Here is a 19,524-nt window from a genome sequence, read left to right as displayed (position 1 = left end):
GGACAGCGCAAGAATTTCATGCATGCATCCGCGTACATTGCGTTGCATATGGGCGCATGATGACACAGTGACATCTGGCAATGCGTTCGCCAATCTGACTTGCATAACACTTCTTAAAAAAATTTCTTTGAGTGCGATAATATGCGAACCTAGAGACAATTTGTGTCGCGAACAAATCAATCAAACCCAGTCCTCCGGATCGCACTTTAAGAAACACATTTGTGCGGCTCACCCTTTCCCATGATGAGTTCCATACAAGAACAGCAAACATTCTATGCAGCCGTTGAATGCCTAAGCGCGACATACGCAACGCTTGCAAAACATACCATACTCGAGGAATAATAAAAACGTTACACACTTTGGCACGGGAAAAAATTGACAGGTCTCGTCCTCCCCATTTTTGTGTTTTCTCTCGAGCCTTGTCTGTCTCTTCTTTCCAGCATTCTTGTGTATCCTTGTAATGTTGTAGTGGTACGCCTAGGTATTTGCTTGGAGTAGTCGTCCACTGAATGTTGGCGTACGTGACAGGCACACTATCCCATCCTCCATGCCAGAAACCTTGACATTTATTCCAGTTTATTCTGCTCCCTGTTTACTGACAGAAAGCTGTGGCATCTTTTATCACATTTGTTACACTTTCTCTGTCGGTACAGAATACAGCTATGTCGTCGGTGTAAGATAATATTTTGAGTTCACTTAATACGAAAGCTTCTTATTTTCTCATTTTGAATAATCTTTAAGCAAAAGGGTTCTAAATAAATGCTATAAAGTAGGGACGACAGAGGGCACCCTTGTTTCCCTGAAGAGACGACTTGGATGCTTTCGCTAACTTGTTTGTTAATCATAATTGAGGCAGAGCATCCAGTGTACGACATTTTTACACCTTCCAGTATTATTTTCCCTACATTTACATATTCCATAATGGCAAACAATATTTTATGCGTAACAAGGTCAAAAGCCTTTTCCAGATTTATTTGGAGCATTGCCACGCGGTTGGAAATATCACAACACTCTTTTTTTTTCTCTATTCATTTCCTCAAAGGTCTCTGTTGAGACATTACATGAGGGAGTGGGGAGTTAGTGACAAAGAGATACTACAAATTACAAAGGGATATTTCCGATGAGTCGCTTGAATGCAAGTGGGTCGATGATAGTGGCAACTTCGGCGGGCCGGCCATTCCAGTCTCGTGTTGTGCGTAGAAAAAATGATTGCTGAAAAGTAACGGTGTGGGCTTGTGGGGGATATACTGTATTAGAGTGACTGGTGCGGGCAATGCGATGTGGTCTTTTTATGTACGGGTTGTCAAAAGGCAAGGAATGAAAGAATTTATGAAAAAGATTAAGACGGGCTATTCTACGGCGTGAAGCTAGAGAGGGTAGGTTTATTTGGGCTTTTAGTGCCGAGGTGCTTGTATTGTATGAATAAGTTGACAGGATAAATCGTGTCGCGCGGTTCTGAACCGACTCGAGGGCTTTAATAAGGTTATTGTGGTGGGGGTCAAAAATAGCTTCGGCATACCCAAGCTTAGGCCGCACAAAGGTTAGAAAAGCAAGTTGTTTAATAGAGGGAGGAGCGAGGAAGAGGTTACGACGTAGATAACCTAGAGTACGATTAGCAGAGTTTATTATGTGGTTAACATGGCAGGTCCAAGTTAAGTCACGCGAGATGTACACACCAAGATATTTTAATGAATCCGTTGTTGCAATCTGCGTGTTATTGATGCTATAATTAGGGATAACGTAGTTACGACGACGATGAATGGGCATTAACACGGTTTTAGCTACATTTAATGACATGAGCCAAGTGGTACACCAGTTTTGTATGCGCGATAGGTCATTTTGTAACGCCAAATGGTCGCTGGGGTTAGTAACTGCTCGGTAAACCACACAATCATCAGCGAAGAGTCGGATATGAGAAGAAATATTACAAGGTAGGTCATTGATGTATATTAAGGAAAGGAGGGGACCAAGTACGGTACCTTGAGGTACGCCTGAAAGCACGGGTGTTAAGGATGAAGAGTGTGGGTTAGCGTATACGAATTGCTCACGGTTAGTTAAAAACCCTCGAATCTTGCTTAGAACACAAGGATGAATGCTAAGACGCGATAACTTTATTAAGAGACGACCATGAGGGACCTTATCGAATGCTTTTTCGAAATCTAAAAATATTGTGTCAGTCGGGATGTTACGATGTAGGTTTAAATGTAAGTCGTGCAAGAAAAGAGTAAGTTGAGTGTCACAGGAATAATTTTTGCGGAAACCGTGTGTACTTGGGTGAAAAAAATTGACGGATGTTAGGAAGTCAGCAATATGCGAGTATAAAATATGTTCCATTATTTTACAAGACACGCTTGTTATGGAAATAGGGCGGTAGTTACTCGGTGATGATCGGCTTCCTTTCTTGAAGACTGGGATGACCTTGCCCACCTGCCAGTCATGTGGAATTGAAGCGCTGTTAAGCGATTCCTGGAATATGAGTGATAAAAGCAGGCTACACGCATGTTTAGTATTTTTTAGAACTTTGGCATTGATACCGTCTACTGCTGTAGATGAGTTCTTCAATGATTCAATTACTTTGACAATGCCGATGGGATCGAATGTGATATTTTGCATGAGCGGATATGCGAAGTATGGTGGATCGGGCAAGCCATCAAGTAATTCATTAGTAAAAACTGAACTAAATGTTCTGTTAAGAAGATCCGCAGCCTCAGTCTCAGGGATCGGGAGTCCGGAGCTATTGATAAGTGATATCTCATTCCGCTGATTAGGATTAATAGTTTTCCAAAATCGCTTCCGGTTAGTTTGTAGCATAGCTGGTAAAGTGGTAGAAAGAAACTTCTGTTTAGTTTGAGAGGTTAACTTGTCATATTCTTTCTCGACTGCGTAATACTTCTGCCATGTGCAAGAAGAATTAGATCGTTTGGCTTGTCGAAACAACCGTTTCTTCTTATTGTTTAGTCGTTTGAGGGGTACATTAAACCATGGTGATGATTTTCTTTCTGTTATTGTAATGGTGGGGATGTAAAGACGTATAAGGCGATGCATCTCTGATTTGAAAAGCAGCCAGTTCGACTCGAGAGAATTTAGTTGAAAGTTAGCGGCGAACGTATCGAAGTACTCAGATAATTCTCGGTTCATGCTGACATAGTCCCCTTTATCATAGAGTGTAAGTGTTTTCCGATTTTTTTGTTTCTTTAGTACACTGCAACGAAACGAAACATGTACTGTCAGGTGGTCGCTCAAACCGCGCAATAAAGTGACAGGGATAAAGTTATCAGGGTGAGTTGTTAATACAAGATCTAAAGTTGGACGAGTGAGCAGTGACGCGTGTTGAGTCAGTGACGAGCTGCGTTAAGCCGAGGTTTTTTTCTTTTCTTTAATATTTATAATCTAATATTTCTTGCGATATGAATGTTCGTCGTTCTGCTCCTACCTTTAATTCCACAAATTTGATGTGGGCCGACTATATCTTTAATAAAACCTTGTAATCTTCTTGCCAAGACATTCATGAATATCTTATAATCTACGTTAGAGAGGGTAATTGGCCGGTAAGAACCTACCAATAATTGCTTAAGTCGGTCGTCTGTTTTGGAATTAGAATGACATGTGATTGCCGGAAAGAAAGGGGAAGCTCTCCTACGTCATATGTCTCTTGTATTACCGCATACAATGCCTTAGCTATAGGAGCTTTGAATTTCTTATAAAACGCGGAACCCAGTCCATCGGGACCGGCTGACTGTCCGGGGTTCAAATCATCGATTGATTTTTCAATTTCTTTTAATGTAATTCAGGCTTCTAGGACTGATTTTGCATTCTCATCTAGTTGTGGCATAAGTGGAAGAAAAGCGTTTCCAAATCCCTCGTTTACTTCTTTCCTTTCACCAAACAATTTCCGAAAGTGCTCTACGAAAGCATCTTCTATATCACTTTTCTTATCTGTGACTGCACCTCGGTGCTTTATTTCTTTGATTTCTTTTTTGGCCGCGTATCTTTTTTTCGTCACTAAGGGCGCGTTTTGTGGGCGTTTCACCCATCCACAAATGCTCTGCACGAGCCCGTATCACTGCTCCTGTATAATTTTTAACATCGATAAGCTCAACTTGTCGCTTGAAGTCTCGAATTTCTTTACTGCGCAGGCCGGGGGTAACACTCTCTTGGCTGATGAAGAAGTCTAACTGGGCTTGCAGTTCTTTTTCGTGCTTTATTTTACTGTGCTTAAGTGCAGAAGCCCGTTCTATCGCCTTAATCTTCATTTTTTCTTTGAAACGCTCCCATCTGCCAATTATGTTCTGGTGATCTTCAAGTAAATCATTAAGGTTTTCCATTGCGTAATCTACGAAAGGTTTGTTATCCAATAGATTGTCAGTAAGTTTCCAGAGCTGCCAATTAAACGTACTTATTCTTTTTTTTTGCTCCAAACGAGAAAGACACTAAGCTGTGGTCGCTGAAAGAAACATGATTGACTGTGTAATTACTGCACAAAGGTACAAGAGCTGTCGATATATAAGCTCTATCTAGTCTAGCGTGGCTATTTCCTTGAAAATGAGTGAACTGGGGGAAGTTACATGAAAACAAGGACCCCACGTCATCTGATTTGTGTTCATCCACTATTCCGCTTTAAAAAATTGCACTTTTATCTCGAATAGGTCGTTTTTTCACTATCTTCTGGTTCACAAACACAGTTGAAATCACCCAGTAATATGACCAGCTTATCGCATAGCAAGTGTTTCTCCATTTCCTCAAAGAAAACTCGCCGGTCATGTTTCTTGTTTGGTGCGTACACGTTAATCACCCTCCAGTTTTTCATTGCGAAGATGAAATCACAAACAATATAACGACCACTACCTTTACTGACACTCAAAGATTCCTCAACAACTCCAATAGAATTTTCAAGAAATAGAGCACAACCTGCTGACAAACCTACTGCATGACTTATGGCAACATTGTACCGACTTCTAAAAGGTGATATCATGCGATAACTTTGTTCCTGCGTTTCTACCTTTGTCTCTTGAACTGCTACGATATCCAGTTCATTTTCTAACAGCAGGGGGCTAAGTTGGAACTGACGTCTCCTAGACGCCAGACCTCTGACATTTATCGTCGCTATGCGTAGTGCTGTGTCTCATTTTAACGCCATCCTTTTTTTTATATTCTGCAAAATGATCGCATTAGAGTACCCCTTTACAACCTGAAAAAGTAGTTAGCATAGTATAACACTTACAGCGAAGATGAACCTTGTAGACACATCACGTATGGAGCACAATGTGCGCTATAGGCATCTTCCAACCGGAAGGCTTCATGACACTTGCAAATGAGTTCCCTCAGAGTCCCCGCGTCCTCCCGAAGACCCCAAACGTTGCGCTGCGCGGAGAGTCGGCGTCAAGACGGAGTTTTTTCCGCCGGCCGCCGCTCAGCGGAAAAATTCGGCCTCTGCTTCATTAAAGACTGCCTTATGCCGAGTCCCTTCGACGGTGGTTCTGTCTCTTCACCTCCTTTTTCTGCCTTCTCGACGCTCTCCTCCAATGGCCGCTTGGTGGGCTGTCCACTGACGCTTTTGACAACGTCCATGCAGGTCTCTTGGGTTTCTTCCACTTTTGTATCCTCGTTGGTAGGTTGACAGGCGTCCTTCGATGTGGTGGCTTTTTCCACGGTCTGGTCTTTGGTATCCCGTTCGCGCTCTGTTGGTTGACGCTTTTCCTTCAAAATGGGTTTGTTGGCTGCCAGCGTTACCATTTTGCGGTCTGTGGTGTCCTTTGACGGCTTCGAAGCTTCTTCAGCGTCGTTGTCATCCATGAGCAGCTCGGATGAATCCTCGCCACTCGAAGGCCCGGCGACGCTGGCGTACGTCTTAGGGCATTGACCTTCTTCATGTCCGAATCTACGGCAGGCACTGCATTTCGGAACCCGGCAGTCGCGGCAAATGTGCCCCGTTGCATGACAGCGCCGGCACATCGGCGCACGGCCCGATACGACCCCCAAAGCTTGTTCACCTGCGACATTCAGCTGGTGTGGTAGGTCTTCCAGCTTAACGCCTGCCTTGAGACGCATGGACACGAACCTGGTCCTGGACCTTTGTCAGTGATTCCGTGTACTCGCCACCACTCTATGCTAATATCGGTCACTTTTCCATAAGGAAGGAAGGCCACCCGCACATCTTCGTCTGGAACGTTGTGCAATAGCTAGTGCACTTTCATCTTTACATCTTGGTTTCCAGGATCAATGACGACACAACGCCGGCCCTTGACCTTCAATTCACTCGCGGCGAGCAACTTCTTCATGGCTTCGGCATTACGGAAAGTTACGGCCCACACGGGTGGCTCATCCTATATGCCCCTAAGGCGATAACCTTAGGAAGCAGCGACAAACCAGACAACGCGTCGCGAAAATCTTCTACTCGGTAAGGCCGTGCTTGAACGTCTTCGTGAAGGAAAACTGTATTAACAACAAAACGACCTGTTGGCAAATTCGGCAAAATCAACTTGTAGCCTCCTTCAGATGAAAAGTTTCTGTTGCCGCGGCTGGTAATAGCCGATGTAGCCCCTACGGAGCTCGTCATCGCACAACCGTTCGCTTCGGCAGCCGGAAGTGGGACACCACGGAAATTAACCGGGCACGCAACGTATAATTTTGTTTCCCATTTTATTCTGCGTGTATGGGATTGCAACAGAAAAAAGAAGAAAGGAGTACGATGCTCCCGCCCGGGACCACACCGGGGACTTTGCGCGTGTGAGGCGCACATGATAACCACTACGCCACGGAAACCGAGCACGTCGCGGGTAATTTTGCTCCCCCTTTTGTTCTGCGTGTATAGAATAGAAAAAAGAAAAGAAGGAGTACAATGTTCCCGCCCGGGATCGAACCGGGGACCTTGCGCGTGAGAGGCGCACGTGATAACCACTACGCCACGAAAACGGAGCTTTTTTTTTTTTATTGCTGGTCTTTTGCCCGGATAAAAAACGTACAACTTCACAAATAATCACAAGACACGCTCATATGGTAAAAACGACCGTTGAACTTGTGCAGCCGCGCATGTGCTAAAATTCTCTTATCGCCAATAGTAAATCCACACGTGGCAACCACTCTGGGATGCACTCCAGCAACTTTTGTTCCTCTACAAAGTTCCTTATGCTCTTTTTGAAATACTGGCGAGCCGCTCTTGCATCGAGATCGGTGTACCTTACTGCCATTCTGCACTTCCAAATGCTATGCAGGGCTGTAAGCATGATCATATCGAATGGGGTACCGTCATCACTTTCTATAGGCAAGTAGCGAATCGCATACACATCTAGGGGGAAATCTTTTTTGATTGTGCGCTGGAGCACATCCCAAAGGAAAACAGCATCCCAACAATGCTGAAAAACATGCTCAATTGTCTCCTCCTGCCTGCAAATTGTACAATGAGTGCCCCAGGGAACAAAGAAACCTCTTTCAGCCAGCCACGGTTTGACAGTCAGCGTTCCGGTTTGCAATTTAAAAAAGAACGCCTTAGCGCCTGACGGTACTAGCATCGCCTTAACGCGCTTTAGAACATTGTGCCCATCGCCAGCACTGTAGAGAGACCGATATAAAGGCACGGGAAGAACCACATCACACAGGTCCTTGTACAGTTTCTTTTCGGTTAACTTCACTCAAATATTCAAGCGAAAAACGCGCTGACAAAAACCTGCATGAAACCACAACTTCACGTAGAAAGCCATAAACACCGCATGGCAAACTGCCAGCTGAGGCAACCATATTGGGCAGGTGTTTGCCCAGGCGAAGTTGGCAGACAGTGTATAAGAACGGGTTTTTTGCGTCCCTGAAGAAAGGAAGCAATTTGCTACCTGTCTCAAAAACAAATGTGACAATCCAAGTCCTCCATTTCGAACTCGAAGAAACAAATTGGTGCGACTTGATCTCTCCCAAGACGATGCCCACACGAACACTGCGAACACCCGGTGAACTTTTTGGATGTTTACCCTTGAGCAATGCAAGACTTGGAGGATGTACCAAAGTTTGCTCACTAAAAATATGTTGCAAATTGTGGCTCTGGAAAACATGGACCAATTCCAGCCATTCCACTTGTTTTCTCTGTCCCGCAGCTTATCCACATCACTCCTCCAGTACGATTCACTGTCTTTGTAGCGCTGAAGGGGAACACCCAAGTATTTCACCGGAGTCGGAACGAAACTCAAGTTGGCAAAAGTGTCTGGGGCCCCCCGCTAATCCCCGTGCCAGAATCCCAGGCACTTACCCCAGTTTCCCGCGCTGCCGCTTACAGCACAAAAACTTTTAACCCATTTGACAGCCTGTGTTATACTGTCCAAATCAGTGCAAAACATAGCAATATCGTTTGCATAAGCCAACAGGTGGACTTCAACCTCGTGTAGTTTAAACCCTCGGACACAGTCATTCTCCATGACACTCAAACAAAACGACTCTATATACAAGCAAAACAACAGCGGCGAGAGAGGGCAACCCTGACGCACCAAACGCTCAACTTGCATTCGCCCTCCCACTACTTTGTTGAAATTTAACCGCGTTGAGCAGTCCCGGTACGCCATGGCAACCCCCTCTCTAATTATTCTACCCAACTTCACGTGATCTAGAATGCACAGAAGAATGTCATGAGGCACTCGGTCGAACGCTTTGTCGAGATCAATTTGGAGCATTGCCACTCGTGCGCCCATTGCATCGCAACATTCGAGGATACTGCGTGCTACGTGTATATTAGTGAAGAAAGTTCGGCCTTTAATGCCACACGTTTGATGCGGCCCCACGAGCTTCGAAATGAGTCTGCAAGCTCTTGGCTAAGATTTTCATCATTATCTTATAGTCTCCATTAGTGAAACAAATTGGGCGGTAAGAAGTTACTCTTCGCAGTGCAACGGGATCTTCTGACTTGGGTATAAGAACAGTGTGGGAAGGTGAGAAGGACGGGGGTAATACTTTGAGCTGGAAGACTTCGTTGTATACATCCATTAAGGCTGGTGAGATCGCCCCTTTGAAACATTTATAGAAGGCCGAGGTTAGACCATCAGGGCCAGGGGACTTCCCCGGATGCATACTTTCAATCGCACTTTTCACCTCCTCTTCTGAAATCGGTTCTTCCAATATTTCTTTCGTACTGTCATCTAGCTTTGGCATCAACGACAAAAAGTCCTTTTTAAAACGATTAATGTCGCCACAGCAGTCGGCGAGTAAACCACTGTAGTGCTGAAAGAAAGCGCACTCGATATCTTCTGCTGCGTCTCTGACTTTTCCGCGATGTTCAATTTCCGCTATCTGGGGCGCGATCGGAGATATTTTGTTCGATGCGCGTTCTATTCAGTTGCTGCAACGTCACGAAGTTGCAGTATGCAAAAGTTGTGACAGCGGGGCGGAGAGAGCAGCCAATCAGGAAGCGGTGACCTCCCCGGAAGTTTACTTCCGTCGTTTGTCGTCTGCTTGTAGACAGTATAATACAAAACGAAATGTTTCGCGTCTTCCAAATGAATGAAATCTTTATCCAAAAAATGTATTTTTTCTTATCAAGACCAAACACGTTTTCAAATACTTGTAGCATTGACTACTGCAATTTATAACTATTAGTTTCTTTGCGTCGTCCCTAGGTGGTTTCACGCACAGCGAGAAGAAGAAAGAAAAACAAAACGACGGGGAGAGTGGTGCACTTTTCAAGAGGCAGCGACAACATTCCAGTCGCTCGCTGGCACCGATGATGGGGTCGATTTCTCTGTACAACCAACGAATTATTTGTTTTGTGAAACAAAAACTACGCCGGAATTCACTTTCTGTCATTTCTTGAAACGGGTTTCGCACTGCCACCCGCTCTGCTCCTTCCTCTAGAAACACCAGCGCAACAACCTAAGTTCCCAACGGAAGTGCCATTTTCTCGAATTAAACTACGGATTGGAGTCAAACGTGCCATGCCGCAGCCACCGGTTGCCGGTTGGATCCAAGCCAATCCACCAGATGCGCCATGAGAAACCATATGATCGCTCCAAACTTCCCAGCTCCAGTCGGGTTCGGCGCCTAGCAGACGAAATGCTCGGTGGGAGGATGATTGACAGTAGCGTGTCGTCATTTTGGCGTCATCAAAAGCGTGGCCGCGCCCCGCGGCTGGCGACGTCGGCGCGGAGGAGGCCAATCGCGCGCGCCCGTAACAGAACGAACGCGCCGAAAAACCATCTCCGATCGCACCCCTGATTGCGGCGCGCATGCCACTTTTCTGAGTCCAACGCTCTTTTTGACGGTGCTTCTCCAATTATCAGCCTCTCAGCCCTTGGCCGCACGAAATCACCGCGGTATCTTTCGATATCAAACTGTTCTATTTTATGCTTCAGTACGCGAATATCGTCCATGAACATGCCGGGCATCCTAGGTTCCTCGCTGATCAATTTTTCTAGATTCCTGCGCATCTGCTTTTCTTCCGCTCCTTTTTCTCTGCATATAGAATTCGCGCGCTCTAAAGCCTTGATTTTAACCCCCTGCTTGAAGTTCTCCCATTTTTCCCCATATGTCGTGTTACCAACAGCATTAATTTTTTCAACTTGCTTCATTACGTCCGCTATAAACATTTCGTCGCTTAGTAATTTCGAATTCCCTTTCCATAGTTGCCACTCGAAGCCATTTTTCTTTTCTTACGTACTCGCTACTAAAAAGCTGACCAAACAGTGATCACTGAATGAAATGGCGCTCACATGGTACTCCTTACAAAGGGGAATCAAATCAAGGCTCACATACACTCTGTCAAGACGGGCGTGTCTGGCTGCCTGAAAGTGCGTTTACTGTGTAGTTCTCCCACCACCGAGACATTCAGCCACGTCTTCCAAGCCATCGTTCCTTATTATATCGCTTAGGGAAATGTTGCTTGCATCCTTATACGGTCGAGCGCTAGTTTTATCACAGGCTGAAAAAACACAGTTAAAATCACCGGCGATAATGAGGAGCCTATTGCATTGCGTATACCGTTTTAGATGATCGAAAAAAATGCGTCTTTCGTCAGTGACGTTCGGCGCGTACAAACATATTACACTCCCACCCCCCATTCCAATGAACATAATAAAAATCACAGACAATAAGCCGACCTGACGGGCATGACGTCACAACTTCTATTTTTGCTCCAAGACTATGTCGGATGAACAAAGCACAACCGGAAGAAGTTTCCACAGCATGGCTGACTATAGCACAGCATTGCGCTAAGAATTGACGCACCATGCCGCCGGTTTCGTCGTCGCCCTCGACTTTCGTCTCCTGCACTGCTAGAATGTCCAGGTCATATTCGCTGACTAGTCCGTAGAGTTGACTTTGCTTCCTCCTTGAGGCAAGCCCACGTACGTTTAAAGTGGCCACACGAATTGACCTATCCATTGACATCATTGCGAGGCGGTGAAAACCCAGGGGCATGACGCTCACCTAACTACTGCGCTTATTTTCCTGGGCGCCTTGTCACGGTGCAGTCAAGGCGGCGTTTGCGCCGTCTTGCGCTCCGTCGAAGTGCTCGTCCGTAGCCGAAGGGGAAGACGCCTCACGGGAGTCGTGTTCGCAGGCGGCTCGTCCGTTGCGACGGCGCTGGGCCCCTTCTCCTTTTCGTCTGCTTCGTGGGGCCGCTTTCCGGTCGCACTGGCAAAGTCGCTATCTATGCCTGTCATCGGCACTGGCTCGGTGGGGGTCTCTACAGCTCCGCCGGAAGAAGTTTTGCCGATACTACTTCAATCAGCCTTTTTGCTCCGGTCTTCCACGACACCATGCAGAAGCCCTGCTTCGGGCTTACCTGGTGCTCCTGTGGAGTGTTCGGCGTACCATCTTGGGTAGTCGGGTTTCGGCCCCCTCCTGCTGTTTCCTCTGAGTCTGCCTCATCCATGAGGTGGTCCACTGCGTCGTTTGCCTGGACTGGTCCGGTCACGCTGGCGTACGTCTTCGGGGAATCCGCGTCCTCATGGCTGAAGTGGCGATAGCGACTGCACCACGGCATTTTGCAGTCCTGACGTATGTGCCGGTGCTCTTAGAGCAAAGACACAGCGGAGCGCGGTCTGGACCAACAATGAGAGTCAGCTCTCCGGCTATCTTGAGCTGGTGTGGAATGTCGTCGATGTTGACGTCGCCATGCAATCGCAGTCCCACTGAGCGGGTAGTAGAGCCATTTTCAGTGACGCCTTGCACCCGCCACTTCTCCCGCGTGACCTCCAACACGTTCCCGCAGGGTGTCAGGGCAACACGAATGTCTTCGTCGGTCACGCCGTGCAGCAACCAGTGTAGCTTTAAGCGAACCTCCCGGTTATTTGGATCGATGAGCAAACATGGGCGATCCTTCACCTTCACGTTGACGGCGGAGAGCAATTTCTGAGCAGCGTCAGCACTCGTCATTGTTACAGCCCACACGTGGTTCATCTGATACGCCCCAACGCCAAAATGTCGGGGAGCGCACCTAGATTGGCCAAATTGTCCCGCTAGTCTTCGACACGGTAGGGCCGGGCTCTTGGTTCGCCGTGCATGAAAGCGGTGTTTGCGACAATGCACCCGGATGGCAGATTGGGAAGAATAACCTCATAATCATCGGCAGTAGAAACAAAAAAACCTGTTACCGCGGCCCGCATGGGCCGCCGAAACCATTCCGTGGGAGCAAGCCATCCCGCGACCGCTTCGCTTGAAAGCCGGAAGTGGAATCCCCACGGGAACCAAGTACGCCTCAGGTTATTTTGCTCCTCGTTTTGTTATGCACGTATGCGATTGCAATTGAAAAAAAATGGAAGTACATTGTTCCCGCCCAGGATCGAAACGGGGACCTTGCGCGCGCGAGGCGCACGGGATAACCCCTACAGCACGGGAACCGAGCGCGCCTGATGTTATTTTGCTCCCCGTTTTGTTCCGCATGTATGCGATTGCAATAGAAAAAAAAGGAAGTACATTGTTCCCGCCAAGGATCGAACCGGGGGCCTTGCGCGTGTGAAGCGCGCATGATAACCGCTACACCACGGACACCTTTTTTTTCTTCATTGCCGACTTCGATGTGCTCGATCAAGGTTTACAAAGGGTAAAACGTGTGAACCACACTTTGGCCAACACGGTACTAAAATCTTTTGAACAACGCAAACTCATCAAATACAGAGATCCATTGTGGTCGATCAGGCAGCGCTTTGAAAGCATCTCTCACACACACAATACTCTCAATGAAGTTTTCCCGAACCGGTCGAACAACAATGTCTCCATTTTTAAATTGCAGTCTAATTTTCCGCATCAGCGTGGAGGCTCAGGATCATAATAAGGTCATACGGGACATCCTCCGCGTTGTCAATCGGTAAAAAGCGTATTCCATATGAGTCCAGGGGTAACTGTTTTTTCAACATCCCTGTGAAAGATGGAGTCCCAGTAGTCTCGGAATGCATGTTCAATATTTTTGCGGTCTTTTACATAATAAGCAGTCGGTGCTCCAGGGGATGAAAATAGCCTTTTCATGAAGCCAGGTCTTAACGGGAAGTGTGTTTTTGTGCAATCTGAAGGAGAAAGATTTAGCTGATGGCCGTAGTGGCATTTTTTTACTCTCTTTAGAAGGTCTTGTCCTGGGCCTCCACGGTGTGGAAAACGGTACAAAGGTGCAGGGAACATCGTGTCCACGAGATCTCTGTATAGTTTTTTTCTTTGTAACGGTGGACAGGTATTGCTGTGAAAAACGTACTTTCAACATCCTATATGACCATACCACTCCCCGCAGGTAACCAGTCACGGCTCCTGGCATATTGTGAACCGTCGCAACAACGAATCCTGGAAGTTGTCCACACAGCCGTACCTGTATCACTTTTCTGGGAAAAGGATCGTTTTGATCCCGTAAAACCACAAAGCGTGACACGACTTGCCGCAGAAACAAATGAGCTAGACCAAGCCCACCTTTCTTGAACGGGAGGAACAAGTTGGTTCGACTCATCCTCTCCCAGGTTGAGGCCCAAATGAAAAGAGCGAAAACACGGTGAACTTTTATTACGCTTACCCTCGCAGCACACAACGCATTCATAACGTACCATCTCTTAGAAACTAAAAAAAAGTTTACGAACAGGGGCTCTAGAAAACATTGACAATTGTTTTCCTCTCCACCCGTCAGCCTTTTCTTTTGCCCCCCCCCCCCCCACGGTAATCCACATCACGAAACCGAAAATCAGCCTCTAAGAGACGCCCAGTTTCACAGGAAAACACTGACTGCACACAAATGCCAAAATTATTTCGTAGGAATATAGCGCAGCCGCCTGATCCACCAACCGCGTGACAAACGCACACGTCAAAGTGAGCACAAAAATTGGACACCATTATGTCGGTTAGCTCTCGGCTCTCAATTTTCGTTTCTTGAATTTCTACTATATGTAAATCATTCTCCAAGAGGAGACGACTTAGCTGACATTGCCGTCTTCTTGCACCGAGTCCTCGCACATTTAACGTAGCTACACGTAGCGTTCCTTCAATATTAACCGCCATGGCTACACGGTAGAATGGTTCCCGTCAACGTTACACAAGGATGAGCGCTCATAAAGGTGCGCCGATAAGCACGTCGAAGGCCTCTAAAGCAGATGCAGCTGGACATTCCGGAAAGGGCACTCAAGTGCAACTTGGGCACCCCTTCCTGGCAAGGTTCCAAAAAACTAGCGCTCAGGATGACGGCCATTGCACTCACCAAACCCCCAACCCCACTCGAGCTAGACAGCCCGGAATTACGGAGGCGGTTTACCCGCTTGCCGTGGATATTCCGTAATGTTCGGCCGCGGCTTCAAGGTCGACCTTCTTATCCCTGGTGCTTTGGGCGGTGGCTCGTCTCCGCCGCTGTCGCCCTGTGTCGCCATCCGGCTAACGGTCTGGTTGTGGCGCCGTTTCCCCGTCGGTTGGCTAGTTGGGCCGGTAAGGGTGTCCATACCTTCAGGTTCAACGAGGCTGGAGGTCCCCTCCGTCTCAGATGGGATTTTTACTACAGCATTCGGCATGGCCGCAATGCCCTCGGCAGTCGCTTGTTGGTGATCCTCCTGTTCATGCGAACCGCCGACTTTGCCACGACGTCAGCTGTTTCACCCGCCGTGGACGTGATTTCCATGTCCGCCTCGTACACCAGCAGGGCAGAGTTGTCCTCGTTGCCCACGAGTCCAGTCACGCTTGCGTACGTGCGCTCGCACTGACTGTCATCATGACCGAAGCGTCGGCAGGCACCACACCGTGTAATACGGCACTCGCGACGTATGTGGCCCGTGCCGCGGCAGCGTAGGCAGAGAGGAGCCCTGCCCAGCACAATCACGAGAGCCAGTTGGCCGGAGACGCTCACCTGATGCGGAAGGTCATCGAGCTTTATGCCCGGCTTCAACTTCAGCATAACCAGCCTTGTTGTGGAGTTCTTATCAGCCACACCGTGAACCCGCCAGCGCTCGCGGACGACGTCCGTGACCTATCCAAACGGCGCGAAGGCAAGACGTACGTCCTCATCGGGAACGCTGGGCAGCCGCCAATGCACTTTCAGACGTACGTCCTGGTTGGCGGGGTCATCCTGAATGGTCCTGGTTGTCCTGAATGACGAGATACCGGCCCTTTTTGACCTGCAGCTCTCCAACGCTGACGATCTTTTTCACCGCATCGCTGTCCTTAAAGGTCACGGCCCACACATGGCTCATGCGGTAGGCCCTGAGAGCAGCCACTTCCGCCAACGAGTGACAACTGAGCGAGAGCATTGCGAAAATCTTCTACCCGGCCCTGATATCACAGTGTGGAAAAACTGTATTCAAAACAAAACGTCCTGTTGGCACACTAGGCAAAACAACTTGATACTCGTTGTCCGAGGCAGAAATCCTGTTAACGCGGCCCGTCTGGGCCGCTGAAGCCACTCCTACGGAGCGCATGACATACACGTCCGTCAAGCTAGGTGGCCGGAAGTGGCTACACCACGGAAACCGAGCACGCAACGCATAATTTTGCTCCTCCTTTTGTTCTGCGTGTATGGGATTGTAAAAGAAAAAACACAACAAGGAGTACAATGTTCCCGTCCGGGATCGAACCGGAGACCTTGTGCGTGTTAGGCGCACGTGACAACCACTACACCACGGAAACCAAGCACACCGCGGGTAATTTTGCTCCCCCTTTTGTTCTGGGTGTATAAGATTGCAATAGAAAAAGCAAAAAAAGGCGTACAATGTTCGCGCCCGGGATCGAATCACGGACCTTGCTCGTGTGAGGCGCACGTGATAACCACTAAACCACGGAAACCTTTTTTTCCTTATTACCAGTCCTCCACATATCACAACAACACACATTCCTTAAATGATATACAAGACCAAACAAAACGTAATGAATACAAAAGCCGAACAATAAACAGTACTATACACATGCGTTGTTGTCCGCTACTGTAACATGACGTTGTCTCATTAAAATTCATTGACTGCTCTCAGGGGTTCAACCCTGTACAACCACTCAGGAAGAGGCCGTTGCAACTTCTGTACTTCCACGTACCGCTGTATTCATTCACGGAAGTATACACGGGCCGTTCGGGCTTCCGAATCACAATGTTAGCCCGCCATTCTTGCGCGCCGTAAACAGTGGAGGCCCGTAAGCATGATGACGTCGTACGGGAAACCTTCGTCGTCATTTACTGGTAGAAACCTGATCCCGTGGGGATCTATCGGTAACTCCTTTTTTAGAGCTCCTTGCAACACGTCCCAAAAAAAAGACCCCTTTCTATCAGTGGATGAAGACATGATCTATAGTTTCCGGTTTTTTACAAATAAGCCAATGTGTTCCCCATGGCATGTAGAACCCACGTTGCTCCAGGAAGATTTTAACAGGTAATGTGCCGGTATGTAATTTAAAGAAGAATGATTTCGTGGCTAGTTGAACTGGCATCATCTTAACTCTCTTCAGTACGTCTAGGCCTGGGCCTCCACTGTACACTGCTCTGTACATGGGTACAAGCAAAACACTGTCACACAAATCACGATATAGCGTTTGCCGTTTTGCACTCCACAAATATGCATTTGAAAAGCGAACACGCAAAAAAGAAACACTCTGAACTATTTCCCGAAAGAAACACGGACTGGTCCTGGCATTATTTCCGTACCTACAATGAATTCGGTAAGTACTATTGACAGCCTCATTTGGATCATCGTGCGCAGAAATGGGTCATTTGTATCTCCAAAAAAAGAAGAACCTGTTCACTAGTTGAGCTCTCTTCTTGGGGGCGGGAGTCGAGGGTGCCTCCTGACTAGGGGTTGGGACGTTCTGTGCGATAGGTGTAGGGGCTGGTGTTTGGGATTGTTTGAGGTATCTAACATTCTGCGCGAGTTTAGTTAGGAGATCGCGTAGGATGGCGTTCTCGCGCTTAAGCTGAGCTATTTCTGGGTTATCTGGTCAAATAGGTGCAAGATGGAGCCACGGGCCAGGTCCGCTCTGAAGTTAAAGACATGCTCATCTCACTTCAAACAATATTAGCACTTTCCAACATGCACTGGACTCCATCCAGCAAGCCTTCATTGGTATTGTCCAACGAGTGACCAACCTGGAAACTCATATTCTCACGCCTCCTAGCCATGCTGCCCCCGTCTGCGACCCTTCCGGGATGCCGATGGCGACATCCACCATCTCCCATCATGGCTCACACTAATCAAGACGCCCTCGTTTGGCAGTGGAACTGCCGAGGCTTTCAACAGAAACAACCGGTACTCAATCAATACTTACGCCAACATACCCACCACCCGGATGCTATCCTACTTCAAGAAACCAATAACGCCCCCACCACGCTCCCTTGTTATCAAACCTTCCATACCACCCACCCTTTTCGCCGGGTCTCCACCCGTCGTAGCCCTGTTATTGAACATGATCTCAATAGTCCTCACATTGAACATATATTCCACGAATTAATTCCCAATCGTAAACGGAAAGAATGCATCTTCCTTCTTTACATTTATATAGCCCCAAGGACAGCCCCAAGGACATTTACATAGCCCCAAGGACAAAGCAAGGTCTCGATTCCTCACCCTCCTTAAGAAGGCTCTTCACGTAGCTAGAACGCACCCCCTACTCATCGGCGGCGATTTCAACCTCGCCCATACAGGCTGGGGCTACGTTCGCACGGAAGCTGCAGCTCGCAACCTCTGGCAAGATTACCACGGCTTAGGCCTTACGCTCATCACGGATCCCTCCTTTCCCACACGCCTTGGTACCTCCTCTACCCGGGACTCTACCCCTGACCTCACCTTCATCAAACATATTAACAATGCACACTGGACCAATACCCAGCAAGACCTGGGCAGCGACCATTATATCCTTGCTCTCTCTTTACCCCAACTCGCTGCCGCCCCTGCCCCCACTAAAGAATTCACCATTACCGACTGGGATGTTTTTCGAAAGATACGCATAGGTTCTACCTCAGCAGAAGACATTGCCAACATTAACACCTGGATGCAAGCGCTAGGCACTGATGTTCAAACGGCCACTCGGGTGGTAACTATAGATGCCTCAGCTGAACGCATGGATAGCCGCCTCGCCCATCTTCTGGAGGCTAAGGCCACCATCCTATCTGGATGGAAGGGGCAGCGCCTAAACCATCGCCTCAGAAGTAAGATCTCCAAACTCAACACAGCCATCGAGGAGCATTGTCAAACCCTCAGCCGGCAACAATGGACTGAGCTGTGCAACACGGTGGATGGACAACTTCATCGCCCCTCCTCGTGGAAGCTCCTCAAACATCTGCTTGATAATACCACCACCCGCACCACCCAACAGGATCGGCTGCAGAAGCTCCTTTAAACGGAGACCCTTAAGCAAGGTCCACAACAGGTGCTTGACTACCTCTGCACCATATATATCTCCAGGGGACAAGTCAGTCCACACAGCAATTACATCGGTAATCCCAACCCTACGCTAGACGCCGGTTTCTGCGTATCTGAAATACATGCTGCTCTTCGCAAGCTTAACGGTCGTTCTGCTCCAGGGCCAGACGGGGTCATTAACAAAACCCTTCGCAATCTCGATGACGAATCCTTGTCCCATCTGACTAACTACATCAACGATTGCTGGCGCAGTGGCGCCCTCCCAGCTGCCTGGAAGACTGCCAATGTTATTCTAATCCCAAAGCCTGGCAAACCATCTAGCTTCAATAACCTAAGACCCATCTCCCTCACTTCATGCGTAGGCAAGGTGATGGAACACGCCTTCTTAGCACGCGTCAACAGTCACCTCGAAGACAACTCTCTCTATCCCCACACCATCATTGGATTTCGCCCTCAACTATTTACTGAAGACGCTATGTTGCAGCTCAAACATCAAGTGCCAAACGATCGTTCCCGTAACATGAAAGCCATCCTCGGACTCGACCTCACTCAAGCCTTTGATAACATTCCCCATGCAGCTATCCTTGACCAGGTCTCCAACCTCCACCTGGGAGAGCGAGCCTACAATTACATTCGTGACTTTCTCTCGAATCGCACGGCCACCTTCTCGGCCGGGGATTTACGATCAGACCAGCTCCCCCTTGGCAGCAAAGGCACCCCGCAAGGTTAAGTTATCTCTCCCATGCTCTTTAACTTAGTC

The 19,524-nt window shown here is 47.9% G+C and overlaps 2 non-coding genes across 2 annotated transcripts; both read right to left on the bottom strand.

Moving 5' to 3' along the window:
* Positions 1 to 6,839: 6,839 nt before the first annotated feature.
* TRNAE-CUC (transfer RNA glutamic acid (anticodon CUC)) lies at positions 6,840 to 6,912 on the bottom strand. Its single transcript has one exon. It is a non-coding gene; the product is annotated as a tRNA-Glu (tRNA).
* A 9,065-nt stretch (positions 6,913 to 15,977) lies between these two features.
* TRNAV-AAC (transfer RNA valine (anticodon AAC)) lies at positions 15,978 to 16,050 on the bottom strand. The gene has a single exon. It is a non-coding gene; the product is annotated as a tRNA-Val (tRNA).
* Positions 16,051 to 19,524: the final 3,474 nt, after the last annotated feature.

This window comes from Dermacentor variabilis, unplaced genomic scaffold, assembly GCF_050947875.1.
Source record: "Dermacentor variabilis isolate Ectoservices unplaced genomic scaffold, ASM5094787v1 scaffold_13, whole genome shotgun sequence".
NCBI classification, from domain to species: domain Eukaryota; kingdom Metazoa; phylum Arthropoda; class Arachnida; order Ixodida; family Ixodidae; genus Dermacentor; species Dermacentor variabilis.
This window is presented reverse-complemented; position numbering and strand designations above follow the sequence as displayed.